Genomic DNA, 20,272 nt, shown 5'->3' with positions numbered 1-20,272 from the left:
CTGTGCCCCCTAGTCCTACTATCCTTTCTGAGCGGGAAGAGTCTCTCCACCTCTATCCTATCCATCCCATTCATCATCTTATACGTCTCAATGAGATCTCCCCTCATTCTTCTAAACTCTAACGAGTACAAGTCGAGTTTATTCAGCCTCTCCTCATAGCTCAACCCCCTCAACTCCGGCATCAGCCTAGTAAACCTCCTCTGCACTCCCTCCAAGGCCAAAATATCCTTGCGTAAGTACGGCGCCCAAAACTGCACACAGTACTCCAGCTGCGGCCTCACCAATGCCCTATACAGCTGCAGCAAGACCTCCCTACTTTTATATTCAATCCCCCTCGCTATGAAGGCCAGCATCCCATTCGCCTTCCTGACCACCTGCTGCACCTGCAAGCTGGGTTTTTGCGACTCATGCACAAGGACCCCGAGGTCCCTCTGCAACAAGCCTACACGTGATAAACAAACTTTAGCTTTAAAAAGTGAGTGGGCTACTCCCCACTCACTTGATGAAGGACCAGCACTCCGAAAGCTCCTGATTTCAAATAAACCTTTTGGACTTTAACCTGGAATTGTGACATTTCATTTTGCCACAGTAGCTTCAACAAGACGAAAAAAGAACTACAACTCCCAAAATGCCTCCCTGCATCGCTTGGTGACAGGAAGCTCCTAAGCAATTGGCCAGCTGAACTGCTCAGCTCCCTTTTAGTATCTGGGTCTGTGTTTGGCTGCGATGCTCGGAGTGACGTGCGGAGCCTGCCTGAACTGAAAAAAAGTGAAAACGAATCAGTGTCAGTGAGTGAGCTGGGAGGGCTGGCAAGTGGCAGCAACCGGCTCCAGCTGAAAACTGGAGGCTTTACCACCAGAATGTTTTCTTCCTCTCGCCGCTTCTAACAGACTTCCAAGGATCTATCTAATTTTTTAAAAAAAACTCCGGCTCCCACCAACAAACCCCTGCTGCTCTCCTGCTGGAAACCTGGGTGACTTATCTTGCAGCCAGGAAAAAAAAAGGGGAACGAAAACAGTAGAAATGCTTTGAGTGTAAGTACTGAATTTATATGAAATGCAAACTCCTGCATTTGTTTTTCTTTTCGAAGAAGAAACATCAGCGAGGCTGCCGCTCTTCGTGGTAACATTTTCGGGGAAAGTTTGTGACAGTATGATTTATTGTCTAGCGGATCTTAATGCCAAAACTGCCGGAGATGGATGGCAAGGTAGAATATGTAAGAGCCTTCTCTTTTGAGTGGTCACTTACAGGAGAGGTAAAGTTGCGGGATGGGGGTATTCCGTTTCTCTAAGAAATCATCAATTTACTCCACAGCGACAGGCTTGCGACTTAGAAGTGTCGGGGTGAGATGTGCACCTCACATTTTTCAGCCCCAGTGTGCAGAGAGGGCACATCTGAGATGCAGTGTGTTTGCTGTTGTTCCGTGCGGGTTATTCTTCATGCCCTGCGATCTTGGGGAGAGAGCTGCCCGAGGAATTGTTTCATCTTCTGCAGAACATGGGTTGACCCCATTTAATCTCCCTGTAAATCAGAATCAAGAGGCTTGCCGGTAACTGGAGCTGGGTGCGAGGGAGGGAAAAGAGTCTGCTTCGAGAAAGGCATTTGGTTGTGTTCGGTCGTGTCGTGTGCTCTGTTATCTGTGAATATACCAGTACGGATTCTGCTCCGGAGAGATCAGTTGCCCATCCTCCGTGTAGGCAGACTCCTTTTGAAAATGGATACATGGCAATTAATGTGGAGGCTGAAATCAGCCCATCTCCTTCAGCTCATTCCTGCTCACAATGTGGAAACTACTTTCTACGCAACTCTTTGTATCAGATGGTATCGGATTCCGAGTGGTTACAAATCGAATTGCGCGTCTGCTTTACCTTGTAGTTTCTATTGACAGCTAAAGACACGCGTCTGACAAATACTTTATTCCATTTGGCAACATTTGCTGACTGCCCTGTGTGTTTTTTGTTTATAAATGTTGATTTTAGCAATGCTTACTCGAGGACTACGCTTGTTATTGAATTGTAGTTTCACCCACTTCAATATCAACTTTCTGAAACCCTTCCGATTCGCCGCTTTCCCCCATAAAATGTACCTATTTGACCAAGCTCATGGTCATCTGTCCTCATTTCTCCCTAGGTGGGCACTGTCATACTTTTGCTTTATATACTCATCATAACGAACCTCTGGGCATTTCATTAATGTCAAGTTGCCAGATTAATAAACACAACTTCTTGTTATTACACTCGACTGTTTTTTTGTAAACCTTTTTACAGTTTTTTTGTAGTCCAATTTGGTGCTATAGGGACCCCTCCCCACATTCTCATAGCCAAGATCTGCTCCCAACCCATAATTTCATAGTGAAAGTCTTGTGAGCCCAAATAACTTGTCTATCTCTGTCCCCTGACCCTCCCCGTGGTCAATGACCTGATTGTAAAGAACTGGCCCTTCTCTAAGCATCTGATCCTGACACATCAGAGGCTTTTTTTGGCGGGGGGAGGTCTCCCCTCGCTGTCACCACCGACCCTGAGTTGCAAAGGTCCCTTCCACCGTCGCCCGGAGGATGCCCTGAGATCCCGGCGGCGTTCCTGGGATCCGGGGCTGGGAGAGCGGATAGGAAGTGGGACAAGAAGGTGCTCTCTCTCTCTCTCTCTCTGGAAGAACAGCAGAGTTTGGGTGGAATTATCTGTCTGACCCTCGGACGCAGTGGATGAACCGAGCTGTGTTCATGATAACTGCCGGGGGTACAGGGGTGGTCCAGGAGCTGCTGGGGGGTGGGGGCGGGGGTGGGAGGGAGTGATGGGGGGTGGGGGTTGGGGGTGAAGGTTTGTGATATGAATGAGCCTGGGTTGGTGGGATTTATAGGCGATGCCTGTATTGATGGGAAGATGAGTGCTGGAGGCGGGGGGAGGGAGAAGGGATACTGTAATGAAGGTCCCAGCCACTGTAGCGAGGGGTTGTGGGGGTTACTGTATTACAGTTCCAAATACTGGGGGGCGGGGGGGTTGTGCGGGTTACTGTATTACAGTTCCAAATACTGGAGATTTGGGGGAGTTACTGTATTACAGATTCCAGTATGGGGGAGATTTGGGTCGTGTTAATGTATAGAGGGTCCCAGTACTCGGGAGTTTGGTGGGTTACTCTATTACAGGTCCCAGTGCTGGGGAGGGGAGGGGTGGGGTGGGATGGGGGCGGGGGGGCAAGAGGGAGGGGTTACTGTATCACTGCTCTCAGTACTGGTGGAATTTGGGAGAGGGTGTAACTATATTGCGGATCCAGTACTGGAAAGTTGGGGGGGGTGGCGTTTGCTGTATTAAGGGTCCCAGTACTGGGGGGTTGGAAGGGGGGGGGGGGTTTGCTGTATTAAGGGTCCCAGTACTGGGGGGTTGGAAGGGGGGGGGGTTTGCTGTATTAAGGGTCCCAGTACTGGGGTGTTGGAAGGGGGGGGGGTTTGCTGTATTAAGTGTCCCAGTACTGGGGGGTTGGGAAGGGGTTTGTTTTATTTAGGGCCCCAGTAATGGGGGGATTTGGGAGGGGGGGGGGGCTTGCTGTATTAAGGGTTCCAGTACTAGGAGATGGGAGGGTGGTTTGCTGTATTAAGGGTCCCAGTACTGGGGGGATTTGGGAGGGGGTTTGCTGTATTAAGGGTCCCAGTACTGGGGGGGTTTTGAGGGGAGGTTTGCTGTAATAAGGGTTCCAATACTGGGGGGATTTGGTGTTGTTACTATATATAGGGTCCCTGTACTGGGGTTTGTAGACGCTGTATTGCGAGTTTGCAGTGTGGATGAGGGGGGTGGCGGGGGGGGGGGGGTGCAGGGGCAGCTAGGAGCGGACAGAGTGTGAAGCTGACAGGTGCTGGGGCAGGAGGCAGAGTTTACATTGACTGCAGGGCCGGGAGGAGGGGGGAGCTGGAGAGAGCGCAAAGGGTGTGACCTGGGCTGTTCCTGCCGGCTTTGATCTCAGTGCTGTCCGCCTGTCCGGCAGGATGAGCAAGTGGTCCGCATCCCGGAGGGAATTGGGGGGGCTGGGGGTGGCGAGGAGTGGGATCAGTTTCGGGAAATGAAGGAATTAGGATGAAGTAGCGAGAGTTGGTGCGGATCACACGCTCCCAGCCAACCTGCACACACTGGGGAATAACTTTCAACAGCAAGAGGGTGTTTTTAATCTGTTTGAAGTTTCAGGGTGAGCTTGATTTACTGGACAGACACTTCTTTATGTTAACCTGTTGTGCGCTGGGCTCCATCTAGTGAGTGCCAAATTCCCATTGCTAAGATTGCTTCTATGTAGCGACCGTCTTAGGGCCAGTAATAAATCTATCTAGAATGTGTATGTGTGTGACCAAACGAATCCCCAGTGAGTAAAGGACAATATCTGAGTGCGGTAAATTATATTCCTGTTTTAACTGTGATTAGGCAAAGCAATAATAGGATCCTGATTTACGAGTGCAGTGTAAACAGCGGCTGAACAGAGTATGTAAGTGATAGCCATCTCTCTCCAAGGGGAAAGTTGTCTCCAGTTACTGGGTTTTATAAACACCTTAAAACGTTTCTCCTCCTCGCCCCCCACCCCACCCCCTTTCTTTCCCTGTCGGCTTTGAGCCGACGTTGCAGGAGCCAGTTTGAGTTGTGGCCAGAATTGCCCTGATGTGCACAATGATTTTCTCAATTCTGTGGCAAAATCCAATTCCCATTGCCACTGTGTATGTATCCCAATACATGTCACGTGTATTGGGATGCCGTGAAAAGTATTGGTTCTTGCAGGTCATGCAGACAGAGCGTACCATTCATAGAGTAAACAGGGGAGAAGGAAAGGATAGAGCCATGGGTGGGTGGCTGGTTTGAGTGATGGACTGGGCTACATTCAGAACCCTTTGTAGTTTCTTGCGGTCTTGGTCAGAGCAGGAGCCATGCCAAGCTGTGATGTATCCAACAGACCATACTTTCAAACTAGACAGAGAGTTAATAATCCCCAAGCACTCGCCATTTGAATTCTTTGACTCTGTGAAGCCAGCATGCAAAGAGTTAATGTTGTCCTCCCTCCTCCCCGCCCTCCACCCCCGCATTGAACGGCAGCTGCTGTGAATTTGGGATTCTCCGTGGAGAAATAATCCCTGCTTGAGTTTTGGGATTCTGTGTTTTGATTTGATTTATTATTGTCATAGATTACCTACAGTACAGAAGAAGGCCACTTGGCCCATCGAGTTTGTACTGATAACAATCACACCCAGCTCCTATCCCTGTAACCTCACTTATTTACCCCACCAAGCCCCCTGACACTAAGGGACAATTTAGCACAGCCAATCCATGTAACTTGCACATCTTTGGACTGTGGGAGTAAACTGGAGCACCCGGAGGGGAGCCACGCACGCACAGGGAAAATGTGCAAACTCCACACAGTCACCTGAGGCTGGAATTGAACCCGGGTCCCTGGTGCAGTGAGGCAGCAGTGCTAACCACTGTGTCACTGTGCCACCTAACATGAATCCCAATACATATCACATGTATTGGTATACAGTGAAAAGTATTGTTTCTTGCAGGCTATACAGACAAAGCATGCTGTTCATAGAGTAAATGGGGAGAAGGAAAGGATAGGGTCATGGATGGGAGGCTGGTTGGCGTGATGGACTGGGCTACATTCAGAACCCTTTTCTTACGGTCTTGGGCAGAGCAGGAGCCATACCAAGCTGTGATACTTCCAGAAAGGATGCTTTTTATGGTGCATCTGTAAAAATTGGTGAGAGTCGTAGTGGACATGCCGAATTTCCTCAGCCTTCTGAGAAAGCATATTGTTCATCGGGTACATAGAGGTTAAGGAAAGGAGAGGGTGCAGAATGTAGTGTTACAGTCAGAGTTAGGGTGTAGAGAAAGGTGGAAGGTATAAAGTGAAGCCTAGCCCCCATGCAGAGGGGAGCATACTTTACCTTTCGAATCCTGTAGAATATTGGACCCAAAATGTTAACTCTTGTTTCTCTCTCCACGGATGCTGCCAGACTTGCTGACCTCTATCCAGCATTTTCTGTTTTATTTCAATTTTCCAACATCTGCAATATTTTACTTTTAATTTCACTCCTTGCGGGTATTGATTCTGTAGGTTTAAAATATTTAGCATGCAGGAAAGTTGATTACAATGATGGTTTTTAGATTCTGTGTTTCTAGTCTCCAGCACACAGACAGTTAACTCCAGTTATTTTGGAATTGGGATTACATGGTACATAGACCACCATGAGTAAATAACTCTCAGTTCAGGTGACGGAAGACTTCTATGTCACTCTTTTTTTCAATAGAGGCCTGTATTGCCCTGTTGATTCCGTCCAGTGCTGCCCTTTACACCCAAAAAGTTTAAAGTCTGTGTACTCGTTAGAGTTTAGAAGAATGAGGGGAGATCTCATTGAGACGTATAAGATGATGAATGGGATGGATAGGATAGAGGTGGAGAGACTCTTCCCGCTCAAAAAAGACAGTAGGACTAGGGGGCACAGCCTCAAGATAAGGGGGAGGCGGTTTAGAACGGAGTTGAGGAGGAATTTCTTCACTCAAAGGGTGGTGAATCTCTGGAATTCTCTGCCCGTTGAAGTGGTGGAGGCTGCCTCGCTAAATATTTTTAAGAAGCGGGTTGATGGGTTCTTGATAAGAGAGGGGATTAAGGGTTATGGGGAGAGGGCGGGAAAGTGGAACTGAGCCACGACAGATCAGCCATGATCTTATTGAATGGCGGGGCAGGCTCGAAGGGCTAGATGGCCTACTCCTGCTCCTATTTCTTATGTTCTTATGTTCTTACATTAACATGGCAATGAAGTAACTGTGAAAATCCCCTAGTTGCCACACTCCAGGAGAATTTAGTATGGCCAATGCGCCTAACCAGCACATCTTTTGGACTGTGGGAGGAAACTGGGGTTCCTGGAGAAAACCCACACAGACACAGGGAGAATACAGACAGTGACCCAAACCGGGAATTGAACCTGGACCCCTGACGCTGTGAGGCAGCAGTGCTAACCCACTGTGCCACCAGAAACGGTTAATTAATGTCCATTTCTGTTAGAATGGTGCGTTACACCTGCCGTGTGTCACATGTTTATCTCCCCCACCTCTCTCTCTCCATTCAGACAGTGAACTTTGATATAAAATGCTGACCCAGTTAACTGTTTCAACCCTGAAACCTTCACAAACATCACACATGCACACACACACACATACACACACACTCACACACTGACACATGCACACACTGACACACGCACACACTCACACACTGACACACATTCACGCACTGACACACACTCACACGCACACACACTCACATGCACACACATGCACACACGCACACACACACGCACACACACGCACACACTGACACACACTCACACGCACACACACTCGCATGCACACACACTCACGCACACACACACGCGCAGGCGTATACACACACACAGACACACACTGACTCACGCAGTCACGCACACTCACACACTGACACACACACATGCACTGGCTCACACTGACACACACACACACTGACGCACACACTGACACACACACACACACTGACACTCACACACTCTCTCACACTCTCTCTCTCACACTCTCTCTCGCACACTCTCTCTCGCACACTCTCTCTCGCACACACTCTCTCGCACACACTCTCTCGCACACACTGTCTCGCACACACTGTCTCGCACACACTGTCTCGCACACACTGTCTCGCACACACTCTCTCGCACACACTCTCTCGCACACACTGTCTCGCACACACACACACACTCTGTCACACACACGCACAGACACGCACAGACACGCACAGACACGCACAGACACGCACTGACTCACGCAGTCACGCACACTCACACACTGACACACACACATGCACTGGCTCACACTGACACACACACACACACACTGACGCACACACTGACACACACACACTGACACTCGCACACACTGACACTCGCACACTCTCTCGCACACACTCTCTCTCGCACACACTCTCTCTCGCACACACTCTCTCTCGCACACACTCTCTCTCGCACACACTCTCTCTCGCACACGCACACGCACACGCACAGACTCACACACACATATACACACACTGACACACACACACACTCACACTCACACACTCACACACACACTTGCAGACTCATGTGGCCTGACCACATTTTCTTTTGTGTGACGTGCCTGTTTCTGTTATTCAATCATTGGAAACAGATTTGCCTCTGCCCGAGCACAGAACAGGCACAGAAACTCAGCTGAAAAACACAAGAGGAGAGTCAGTGTTCAAAGCAACAAGCTCATCCTTTTAAATACCTTGTTTGTTAATTCCCTTTAATGACAACCTGACAACATTCATTCATTCCTTATTTCTCATGTTGCCAAGGATCAGATTTATTAAATCCAGTTCCCAAATTTACCATGCTGGGAGTTGAACCCTCTTTGGTTGCAATTCTTTGTCCTCTAGCATTGTAGTGGTGTTGAAATGGTGCAGCCTGAGAGTGAGGTAGGTCTCTAGGTGGTTTCCGGGGGGGGGTGCGGGAATGTGGCTGGGGTCTCCCTTCTTGCCCTTTCAGTAATCCTCAGGTCTCCAAGAGGCAGTTGATCCTCACAGCTCTCTGAAGCGTTGACAAGTGGAGTGTCTTCCTGCACCCCCCCCGACCTCTCTCTCTCTCAAAGCAGAATACAAAGGGATTATTCAACTGTCAGAGGAACGGGTGCTATCACAGAGAGAAAAACACTCACTGATGGAGAGGCAATTCCCGCTGCATGGGGAGAACATAATCCTCAAATCCCCATGCAATTAAAATGGAACAACGGATAAAAAGCAGCCCTTCTGTCCAGCACAGACAGCATCACTGTTTTCTGCTGCTGCAGAGGGGAGGACACGGACAGTATGACAGGATGTAATTCTCCAAACTCCCATCATAATCCTGGAATCTCCTGCGTAATGTCAATGGAATTTGACTCATTCAGTCAGTGCAAATCAGTGCCTCTGATGAGAAGTGATTATGGATAGGGGAACTGATGATTAGTGCCTTCGATAAGCAAAAATACAACTGATTTTCAGGACATAGCCGAGATTTTGTGTTGTTTTGCTAGCTCCTTACACGTGGAGGTCTGACTGATTTCAATGCATTTTAAAAAATATATACATGATTTTGCCCAATAACTTTAAATTCTTTATAAGTAACCATGATCGAATCCTCATCATAGAATCCTATAATGCAGAAAGAGGCCAGTTGGTCCATTGAGTCTTCACTGACCACAATCCCACTCAGGCCCTATTCTCATAACCCCATGCATTTTACCTTAGCTTGTCCCCCTGACACTAAGGGGCAATTTAGCATGGCCAAACCACCTAACCTGCACATCTTTGGTCCGTGGGAGGAAACCAGAGCACCCGGAGGAAACCCACACAGGCATGGGGAGAATGTGCAGACTCTGCACAGACAGTGACCCAAGGCGAAAATCGAACCTCGATGTTTTAAGAGACAAGACAACTGAAAAAAATGCTATGTCTTTCCTCTGGGTGCTCTGGTTTTTTTCCCACAGTCCAAAACATGTGCTGGTTGGGTGCACTGGCCATGCTAAATTCTCCCTCGGTGTACCCAAACAGGCGCTGGAGTGTGGCGATTAGGGGATTTTCACAGTAACTTCATTTCAGTGTTAATGTGAGACTACTTGTGCCACTAACAAATAAACTGAAACTTAATCTTCTCCTTGTTAGTCTTAGAGTCATAGAAGTTTACAGCATGGAAACAGGCCCTTTGGCCCAACTTGTCCATGCTGCACAGTTTTTGCCCCTAAGCTAGTCCCAATTGCCCGCATTTTGCCTGTATCCCTCTATACCCATGTAACTGTCTAAATGCATTTTCAAAGACAAAATTGTACCCGCCTCTGCTACTACCTCTGGCAGCTTGTTCCAGACACTCCTGAGGGTTTCACAGTCAGAACTTACTGACCGGTTCCATTTACCCCACTGGGGCATTAATTCTGGGTCCTGGGGCTTTTGGAGTGACCCCCCCCCCGCCCCATTCCACCCACATCTGTATGCAAGAGACTGAATGGCCGGACTGATACCTTGCTCTGCCCCAACAGAAGCCAGTATACTTCCCCTGCATCCTTCCCTGTCAATAAAAGACAACATGCCTTGTTTTTGTTCGAAGCAAGCTCTGTCTTGGCAAGCGCACAACAATTACAAAATTCTTACAGCCACAGCATCCTCCGGGGCCATCTCTGACTTAATAACTTGCAAACAAAGAGGGAAAACAAGCAGCAAGAAGGGAGAAGGGATGAATTCAGCCGACGGTATTCCGATGCCAGTCAGATCAGTGATATCAGTTTAAGGGCTTTGTGGGGCTCAGACGTGGGTGGCCCTTGCCAGTTCAGTGTCCCCGTTCAGATATCTTGGCAGCGGTTTCTTGGCAAGGGCAGGGAGAGGGGTGTTTGCCACTGTGTGGAGGTGAAGTGAGGGGAGGAGGCGCTGTGTTTCCACGCACTGACTTAGAGCGCTTTCATTTTCTCTGCAGCTGCTCCCCACCCCCCTCCCCACCCCCACCCCCACCCCCCCGGCACCAGCAACACGAGGGATGTTTTAGGCAGAGTTTCAGCTGGACTCCAAACCCATTTTCCATTGTGCAGAGAGACCCACAGTGTGAGACTTCTTTCAGGAGCACATAGCATTTCTTTCTTTGCCCGGCTGAAAGCCGGAGCAGAAGGATGTCCTTGTTACAAGAAAGCCTTGTCCCTGCTGACAAAAACCTGCAACAACTGGCTTTTGCTTACAGATATATTTGCATTTACTGGGGGGATTGGTGACTCTGTTATCCTTCAGACTATCTCTTAAAAATTAATACTGAGACTGCAAGTGGCAAAAGGGAAATGTTTGGTATCACAGAATTGAAAGGAGAATGCTGTTCATCTGGAAACTAATCAAGGCTTTTATATATAGAATAATGGATACCTGGGAGTGATTACAGACTGGAATCTAATTGAGGGGTTCAGATGGTTTATAGATAGTATAATGGATACCTGGGAGTGATTACAGACTGGAATCTAATCCAGGGGTTCAGATGGTTTATATATAGAATAATGGATACCTGGGAGTGATTACAGACTGGAATCTAATCCAGGGGTTCAGATGGTTTATATATAAAATAATGGATACCTGGGAGTGATTACAGACTGGAATCTAATCGAGGGGTTCAGATGGTTTATATATAGAATAATGGATACCTGGGAGTGATTACAGACTGGAATCTAATCGAGGGGTTCAGATGGTTTATATATAGAATAATGGATACCTGGGAGTGATTATGGACTGGAATCTAATCCAGGGGTTCAGATGGTTTATATATAGAATAATGGATATCTGGGAGTGATTACAGACTGGAATCTAATCCAGGGGTTCAGATGGTTTATATATAAAATAATGGATACCTGGGAGTGATTACATTTGGGAATTTAATCGAGGAGCTCAGATGGTTTATATATAGAAGAATGGGTACCTGGAGTGATTACAAATGGGAATCTAATCAAGCGGTTTAGATGGTTTATGTATCGTGTTAGACTCCTGTACCAGAACTCCAAGGTATATCGGGAAGCCAGACAAGATCCCAACAATTTTTCTATTTTGATACAAATGTGTGGAAAGGATGCTTTGCTCTGGGTGTAATTCCATTGACAAATTAGGGATCTTTTATCAAAACAAGCTTTATTCATAATACAATTTAAGTATTACTCTGACAATACGATGCATCTTACCTTTTAACAGTTGAACAATCTTTAAACATGAAAAGAAACAACTCTGATTTCTAACTTATCACTGTTTCAGTTCCAAATAAGCAACATTCTTCTTACATATTTAAAACCAACTTTAAATATAGTTAGCAATCACACATGTATTTTCTATAATGAGTGTTGATAACTTGGAACTTTCAGAGACTTTCAGATACCAGCAAAATTCCCCCAACTTCAACCAGAACAGCCAAACTCCAACTCCTTTCTGCAAAAGCCTGTTTTGTCTTGCTATAGACTGAGGACTGCAATAAATCACATCACATGGCCCTGCCTAAACGCTCCAATCTGAAATCATGGGGAAACTTAAGTAAACAAAAGTTCCTTAACTCTGCTTGACACGACCACTTGCAAGGTTGAATTGGGTAATTATTCGGCTCTCCCAGCATCTGAGCTATATTCCTACCAGACATACTGACCATCTGTAGAAAACGCTAAACTTTAAAACATTGTCCTGAAACATTAAAAAAAAGTACTATATTTCTATATCATTTGCACATTTTCATAATGTAGAATAACGGGTAGCTGGGAGTGATTACACTGAAAGTGCTGAGTGCCATGGCTGTTACCTGTTCTGACCTGTGATTTGCCTATTACTGCTGTGAGTACTGTGTGTGTGAACATGTGCAGGATAAATTTTAGTTTGGTCCACAAGCTTTTCCTCTGTCCTGAATTTTTGTTGTGTTAGAAGCAGCATCTTCAACTCAGATTAACTTGTTTACATAGAATCACAGAATTCCTACAGGGCAGAAGGAGGCTGTTTGGCCCACTGAGTCTGCACCAACCATAATCCCACCCAGGCCCTATTCTCGTAACCTCACATATTTACCCTGCTAATCCCCTCAACACTGGGGTCAATTTAGCATGGTCAATCAACCTAACCTGCACATCTTTCAGACTGTGAGAGGAAGCCTGAGCACCCGGAGGAAACACACACAGATACGGGGAGGATATGCAAACTTCACACAGACAGCGACCCAAGCCAGGAATCAAATCCAGGTCCCTGGCGCTGTGAGGCAGTAGCGCTAACCAATGTTCCACCATGCAGAATTAGGAAGTTTTGCTTTGCTTCTTACACTCTGCAGGCTTCTAATTCCAAGCTTTGCATGTGCTGGCCAGGTGGATCCATAGTCATGTACTATTTTGTAAGACATAAAAAGTAAGGAATTGCATTTATAATGCACCTTTCATGAATGCAGGATGTCCCAAAATGCCTTATGGCCAACATTTGTATCTTTTGAAGTGTACTTGCTGTTACAATGGTGTGAAATATAGCAGCCAGTCTGTGCACAGTGCGATACCAGCTGGGAAGTGAAATTAGGATCTGGATAACCCGATTTCATGAAGGCCATGAAATTATTGTCGTCGGAAAAACCTGTCAAGTTGATTCATGTCCTTTAGGGAAGGAAATCTGCTGTCCTTACCTGGTCTGGCCTACACGTGACTCCAGTGCCATAGGTTGACTCTCAAAAGCCCCCTGAAATAGCCCAGCCAGCAATGCCCACACCCCGTAAATGTATTAATAAAGTGGTGATTAAAGGATAAATATTGGCCAAGAAGTATGACCCTGTTCTATTCTGGATACTGCTATTGAATCTTCTGTATTTACCTTGAAAGGAAATGAGCCTCTGGCTTAATGTCTGATCTGAAGAAAACAATATCTATGATAGTCTAACACTTCATCAGTACTGAGTGCATGTGGGCTGAGATTACATACTCAGGTTCCTGGAGTGGAACAATTACACACTGACACTAAGGCTGAAATACTTGATGATCTTCTGCAGTCTGCACTTTGGTTCCTTATGTCAGTTTATATGATTTAAAATAAACTTATTGCACAGTCCAGCTCATTGGGCAAGATTTTTTTTTCTCAAGATGGCGCCAGAGTGAGGCAACTTCTTGCAAGTTGTGCCTAGCCTACCTTCTATTTCTATCTTTTACTCTGGTTCTCTGCTTCTAAAACTTCATTCTAACTCTTTTAAACTCTCTATCTTTCTCTATACCTTAGCTATGACGATAGCACTACATTCTGCACTCTGTCCTTCTCTATGAATGGTATGCTTTGCCTGTATAGCATGCAAGAAACAAAAGTTGCTACAGTTTACCAATGCATGTGACAAGAATAAATCAAATCCAATCAAAATCAAATCAATTTTAATTTGATTTATTGTTGTCCCGTTTGCTGATATACAATGAAAGGTCTTGCGTGCTATAAAACAAAGCATACCGTTCATAGAGTACATAGGGGAGAAGGAAAGGAGAAGGTGCAGAATGCAGTGTTACAGTCACAGCTAGGGTGTGGAGAAAGGCCAACTTAATATAGGATAGGTCCATTCAAAAGTCTGATGACAGCAGCAGGGAAGAAACTGTTCTTGAGTCGGTTGGTATGTGACCTCAGACTTTTGTATTATTTTCCCGGAAGAAGAAGGGGGAAGAGAGTATTCTTTACCTGTCAGAGCTACAGATCGGCTGCAAGGGTGAGAGGAAGGAAGGGAAGACAGATGAGCAACCTTCTCCTGAACTTTCCCAGCAATACCTTACCTTTCCTCTAGGAGGTGCAGCAGGTCACACCATGAAACCAGTCTCATTCAATACCTTCTCACCGGAGCGGCTTAAACTGGGCATCAGGAACTCGTTGCACAGGCCATGCAGGAGTGAGGTCGAATCCCACCATTGGCGACTGTGTGCTACGAATGTCCAGTTGCCATTGCACGTTCTTTCGAAAGCAAAAGCAAGATTATTATTTTCTTAACTCGTTTTTCTCCGAAGTATCACTGGGGAGCGTTGGAGGAGAATAGAGTGCTTTTAATAGTTCCGCCTGCAATGTGAGATGGGTTACGTCCCACCTCAGGCGATTTTGGCAGCCGTGGGGGAAGTGACCCGACTGGGGATATAAAAGGGTGTTCCCAGCGCTGGAGCTTGGATGATCTGCTCTGTCCTTCTTTTCCAGCAACGCTTGGCTGAAAAAAAAAGCTACTGGTGAGTCACTGAGCAAAATGTTTTTGCTTAACTAGCTGCAGTTACCAGCTGTGGAACACCTGATGGCTGCAGATGTGCAAGACTCCTGGTGGAAACTTAAACCCTGGCTTAAAAGGTTCACAGTCTAAAAGCAGGGGAGCATTTCGGAAAAGCAAAATAATGTTAAGTCCAACAAAGCCAGTCACTTATTGATAGATGAGAACCACCTACCTGCACCCCTGCCAGATCCTGCACTACATTTTCTCCAGAAAGACATCTAATTATCTCTTGAAGCCACCGTCATTTAAAGTTGAAGTTTACTTATTAGTCTCAAGTTACCACAATAAAGTTACTGTGAAGATCCCCTAGTCGCCACACTCCAGCGCCTGTTCGGGTACACTGCGGGAGAATTTAGCATGGCCAATTCACCTAACCAGCACATCTTTCAGACTGTGGGAGGAAGCCCGAGCACTGGAGAAAACCCATGCAGACACAGGGAGAACATGCAGATTCTGCACAGACTCTAACTCGGAGATAAGAGATTGCTACCACTGAGCCAAGGCAAAAATTACTTTGAAGTTTGCTTTAAGTGTGAAAAGCGGAATGTTTGATGTTCCCTTGTATAAAATGAGAGTTATTTCCTTGTCAAGTTTGAAAATAAAATCAATCTTTCTGGTGTACGCTCAGATAAGGCTGGCATGAGTTCAGCCAATGAAAGTAACCAATAACCCAGAAATGTCATGGATTCAGCAAGGCTTGGACTGATTCATGCCAATCCCAGTTTTAGTACCAGCAATGAAGATGCAATGATGCTTCAGTGTGATGTGTAATGGGAGATTGAAAGGGAATTCTGGCAGCACCATTTCAAAGGTGCAGTAGCTGGCTGAACAGAATGCTGGACCATCTCAGTCTAAAAGCCGTCCATACCCGCATTCAACACACTTGAGCAACATTCAGACTTGGACTTAGGGTGGCACGGAGGCACAGTGATTAGCACAGTTGCCCCACAGCATCGGGGACCAGGGTTCATTTCCCGGCTTGGGTCATTGAGTGTGCAGAATCTGCATGTTCTCCCCGTGTCTGCGTTGGTTTCCTCTGGATGCTCGGGTTTCCTCCCACAGTCCGAAAGATGTGCTGGTTAGGTGCATTGGTCATGCTAAATTCCCCCTCAGTGTACCCGAATGGTGCTGGAGTGTGGCGACAAGAGGATTTTCACAGTGACTTCACAGCAATGTTAATGTAAGCCTACTTGTGACTAATAAATAAACTTTACTTCAAAGTGCCAAGTGACATTCAAGCCACACAGGAGCGAAAGCATCTCCAACAAAAGAGAATCAAACCTTCACATTCAATGGCATTACCATCGCTGAATCCCCAACCATCAACATTGTAGGGGTTACCATTGACCAGAAACTGAACTGGACTAGCCATATAAATACTGTGGCTGTAAATCAGAGACTGGAGATTCTGCAGCAAGTAACTCACCTCTGACAAAAATAAATAAGGGATAAAATTCTTAAAGGGGAGGAGCAGAGAGACCTGGCTATATATGTGTATGGATCATTGAAGGTGATAGTACCGATGGAGAGAGCAGTTAATAAAATAGTATTCAGCGCTTTATTAATAGGAGCTTCAAGTACAAGTGCAAGGAGGTTATGCTGAACTTATACAAGACACCAGTTAGACCTCAGCTGGAATATTGCGTACAGTTCTGGGAGACATACTATAGGAAGGATTGAAGAGAGAGCAGAAGAGGATTAGAAGAAAGGTTCCTGGGATAAGAAACTTCAATCATGAGGATGGGTTGAAGAGATTGGGACCATTCTCCTTGGAGGAAATTTGATAGAGATGTTCAAAATCTTGAGGGGGCTGGACAGAGTAGACAGGGAGAAACTGTTCCCACAGGTTAAAGGATCAAGAACGAGAGGGCACAGAATTAAAGTGATTTTGCAAAAAAAGCAAAAGTGACGTGAGAGAAATCTTTTTCACACAGCGAGTGGTTGGGGTCTGGAATGCACTGTCTGAAAGTGTGGTGGAGGCAGGTTCAATCGAAACATCCAAGAGGACATTAGGTGATTCCTTGAATAGAAACAATGTACAGGGGTATGGGGGAAAGGCAGGGAAATGGCAGTAAGTCATGTGGCTCATTTGAGAGCTGGTACAGACATGATGGGCCAAATGTCCTCCTTCTGCAATCCTATGATTTCCCCAAAGATGTCCACCATCTGCAAGGCACAAGTACGGTGTTTGATGGAATGAATACTTGTGACTTAACTGGAAGAGTGCAGCTCCACCAACACTCAAGAAGCTCAACACCATCCAAGACAAAGTAGCACACTTGCTCAGTGCCCCGCTTAAACATTCACTCCCTCCACCACCAGCAGACAGTGGCAACAGTCTGTACACTGCACTAGGTAAAGTTAAATAACTCCTTCAGCAGCATGGAATATTTAAGTTATGAAGAGAGGTTGGATAGGCTTGGGTTGTTTTTGTTGGAGCAGAGAAGACTGAGGGGTGACCTGATCGAGGTGTTCAGGATTATGAGAGGGTGGATAGGGAGCAGCTGTTCCCTTTCGTCGAAGGGTCAATTGAGGAGACACAAGTTAAAAGTGAGGGCGGGAGGCTTAGGGGGGATTTGAGGAAAAACTTTTTTACCCAGTGGTGACGGTCTGGAATGCACTGCCTGGGAGGGTGGTGGAGGCGGGATGCCTCACATCCTTTATAAAGTATCTGGATGAGTACTTGGCACATCATAACATTCAAGGCTACAGGCCAAGTGCAGGCAAGTGGGATTAGGTGGGCAGGTCAGGGCCTTTCATTTGTCGGTGCAGACTTGATGGGCCGAAGGGTCTCTTCTGCACTGCATTATCCTGTAATTCTGCATTTTCCAAACCCGTTACCACCCAGAAAGACAAGGGTGGCATAGAAACACTATTGCCTTCTCATCATGCACCATCCTGGTTTAGGATGCTTCACTGTCACTGGAACTCTTGGAAAGATTTCCCACTCTAGTAGCAGTGTGTGTACCTACAAGGAGGTGATCTATAGAAGATAGTCTCTTGGCGATGCACACTTTAATTTGATTTGATTTATTATTGTCACACGTATTAGTATACAGTGAAAAGTATTGTTTCTTGCACACTGTACAGACAAAGCATGACGTTCATAAACGAGAGGGTGCGGAATGTAGTGTTACAGTCATAGCTAAGGTGTAGAGAAAGATCAACTTAATACAAGGTAAGTCCATTCAAAAGTCTGACAGCAACAGGGAAGAAGCTGTTTTTGAGTCAATTGCTACATGACCTCAGACTTTTGTATCTTTTTTCCTGACAGAAGAAGATGGAAGAGAGAATGTGTGGGGTCCTTAATTATACTGGCTGCTTTTCCGAGGGAACAGGAAGAGTAGACAGGATCAATGGGAGGGAGGGTGGTTTGTGCGATGGATTGGGCTACATTCACGACCTTTCCACGAGTCCCCTCGCACTCACGTTGAGTCCGAGGGGCAAGCAGCACAGGCGGTTGCGACAAGTTGGGCTGAAGGCCTGTTTCCATGCTGTAAACCTCAATGATCAGCCGGTGAGAATTTCCTCAATGAAACAGTGCTACACAAACTCATTTCTTTCCTAAATGTTCAGATTACACTGAAACTGAAAATAATCCTCAACCATCTTCTGTTTTGGCTTTCCGGTGCAGTGAGATGAACTGATTTACAATAGTGAACAAAGCACCAGTTATTTGCTGTGTGCACTGCTAACTGGCTGATGCTACTAATGTTTCCCATGACCAGTGAGAACCCTGAGGCTTACTAAATGCTGATCCAGCTTCAGCATTCTGTGCAACCTTTGCCTAGGAAATCCACATAGCAGAACAGAATACCGCTTCCAGAGGCAATGTCCAACCTCCCCCTTCCTGAGAGACAGTGTCCAGACTGCCCCTTCCTGAAAGGCAGTGTCTAGACTGCCCCTTACCCGAGAGGCAGTGTCTAGACTCCCCCTTCCTGAAAGACAGTGTCCAGACTGCCACTTCCCCAAAGGCAGTGTCCAGACTGCCCCTTCCCCAAAGGAGTGTCTAGACTGCCCCTTTCCTGAGAGGCAGTGTTCAGGCTGCTCCTTCCCCAAGAGACAGTGTCTTGACCCCCCCTTCCTAAGAGACAGTGTCTAGACTCCCCCTTCCTGAGAGGCAATGTCCAGATTTCCCCTTCCTGAGAGGCAGTGCCCAGACTGCCCCTTCCCTGAGAGACAGTGTCTACAAAGAACAAAGAAAATTACAGCATAGGAACAGTCCCTTCGGCCCTCCAAGCCTGCACTGATCATACTGTCCGACTCAAATAAAACCACCTACCCTTCCGGGGACCATATCCCTCTATTCCCATCCTATTTGTTTTTGTCAAGACGCTCCTTAAAAGTCATCACCGCACCCACTTCCAGTACCTCCCCCAGCAACGATTTCCAGGCACCCACTACTCTCTGTGTAAAAAATCTGCCTCGTACATCTTGTTTAAATCTTGCCCCCCACACCTTAAACCTGTGCCCCCTAATAATTGACTCTCCCACCCTGGGAAAAACCTTCTGACTATCCACTTTGTCCATGTCTCTCATAATCTTGTAGACTTCTATCAGGTTGTACCTCAACCTCCATCATTGCAGTGAGAACAAATGAGGTTTCTTCAATCTTTCCTCATAGCTAATGCCCTCCATACCAGGCAACATCCTGGTAAATCTTTTTTTGTACCCTCTCCAAAGACTCCATATCCTTCCGATAGTGTGGTGACCAGAATTGAACACTATATTCCAAGTGCAGCCTAATTAAGGTCCAATAAAGCTGCAACATGAAGTACCAATTTTTAAACTCAGTGCCCCAGCCCATGAAGGCAAGCATGCCGTATGCCTTCTTGACTACCTTCTCCACCTGCATTGCCACTTTCAGTGACCTGTGTACCTGTACACCCAGATCCCTCTGACTATCAATACTCTTAAGGATTCTGCCGTTTTCTGTATATTTCCTCTGTGTATTAGACCTTCCAAAATGCATTACCTCACATTTGTCTAGACTGTCCCTTCCCCGAGATACGGTGTCTAGACTGCCCCTTCCCTGAGATACGGTGTCTAGACTGCCCCTTCCCCGAGATCCGGTGTCTAGACTGCCCCTTCCCCGAGATACGGTGTCTAGACTGCCCCTTCCCCGAGATACGGTGTCTAGACTGCCCCTTCCCCGAGATACGGTGTCTAGACTGCCCCTTCCCCGAGATACGGTGTCTAGACTGCCCCTTCCCCGAGATACGGTGTCTAGACTGCCCCTTCCCCGAGATACGGTGTCTAGACTGCCCCTTCCCCGAGATACGGTGTCTAGACTGCCCCTTCCCCGAGATACGGTGTCTAGACTGCCCCTTCCCCGAGATACGGTGTCTAGACTGCCCCTTCCCCGAGATACGGTGTCTAGACTGCCCCTTCCCCGAGATACGGTGTCTAGACTGCCCCTTCCCCGAGATACGGTGTCTAGACTGCCCCTTCCCCGAGATACGGTGTCTAGACTGCCCCTTC

The 20,272-nt window shown here is 46.8% G+C and overlaps 1 protein-coding gene across 2 annotated transcripts in view; it reads left to right on the top strand.

Annotated features, from left to right (window-relative positions):
* The first annotated feature begins 803 nt into the window (after positions 1-803).
* The window catches only part of daam2 (dishevelled associated activator of morphogenesis 2), a 326,736-nt gene continuing 307,267 nt past the window's right edge, over positions 804-20,272 (top strand). For both annotated transcript variants that reach the window (XM_080192986.1, XM_080192987.1), the window contains exon 1: positions 804-1,034. The gene's annotated coding sequence lies outside the window, so the exon portion shown is untranslated. The remainder of the gene's footprint in view (positions 1,035-20,272) is intronic.

This window comes from Carcharhinus amblyrhynchos, chromosome 7, assembly GCF_965287045.1.
Source record: "Carcharhinus amblyrhynchos chromosome 7, sCarAmb.v2.hapA, whole genome shotgun sequence".
In the NCBI taxonomy this organism is placed as follows: domain Eukaryota; kingdom Metazoa; phylum Chordata; class Chondrichthyes; order Carcharhiniformes; family Carcharhinidae; genus Carcharhinus; species Carcharhinus amblyrhynchos.
Note: the sequence above shows the minus strand (reverse complement) of the source record. Positions and strands in the feature narration are given on the sequence as shown.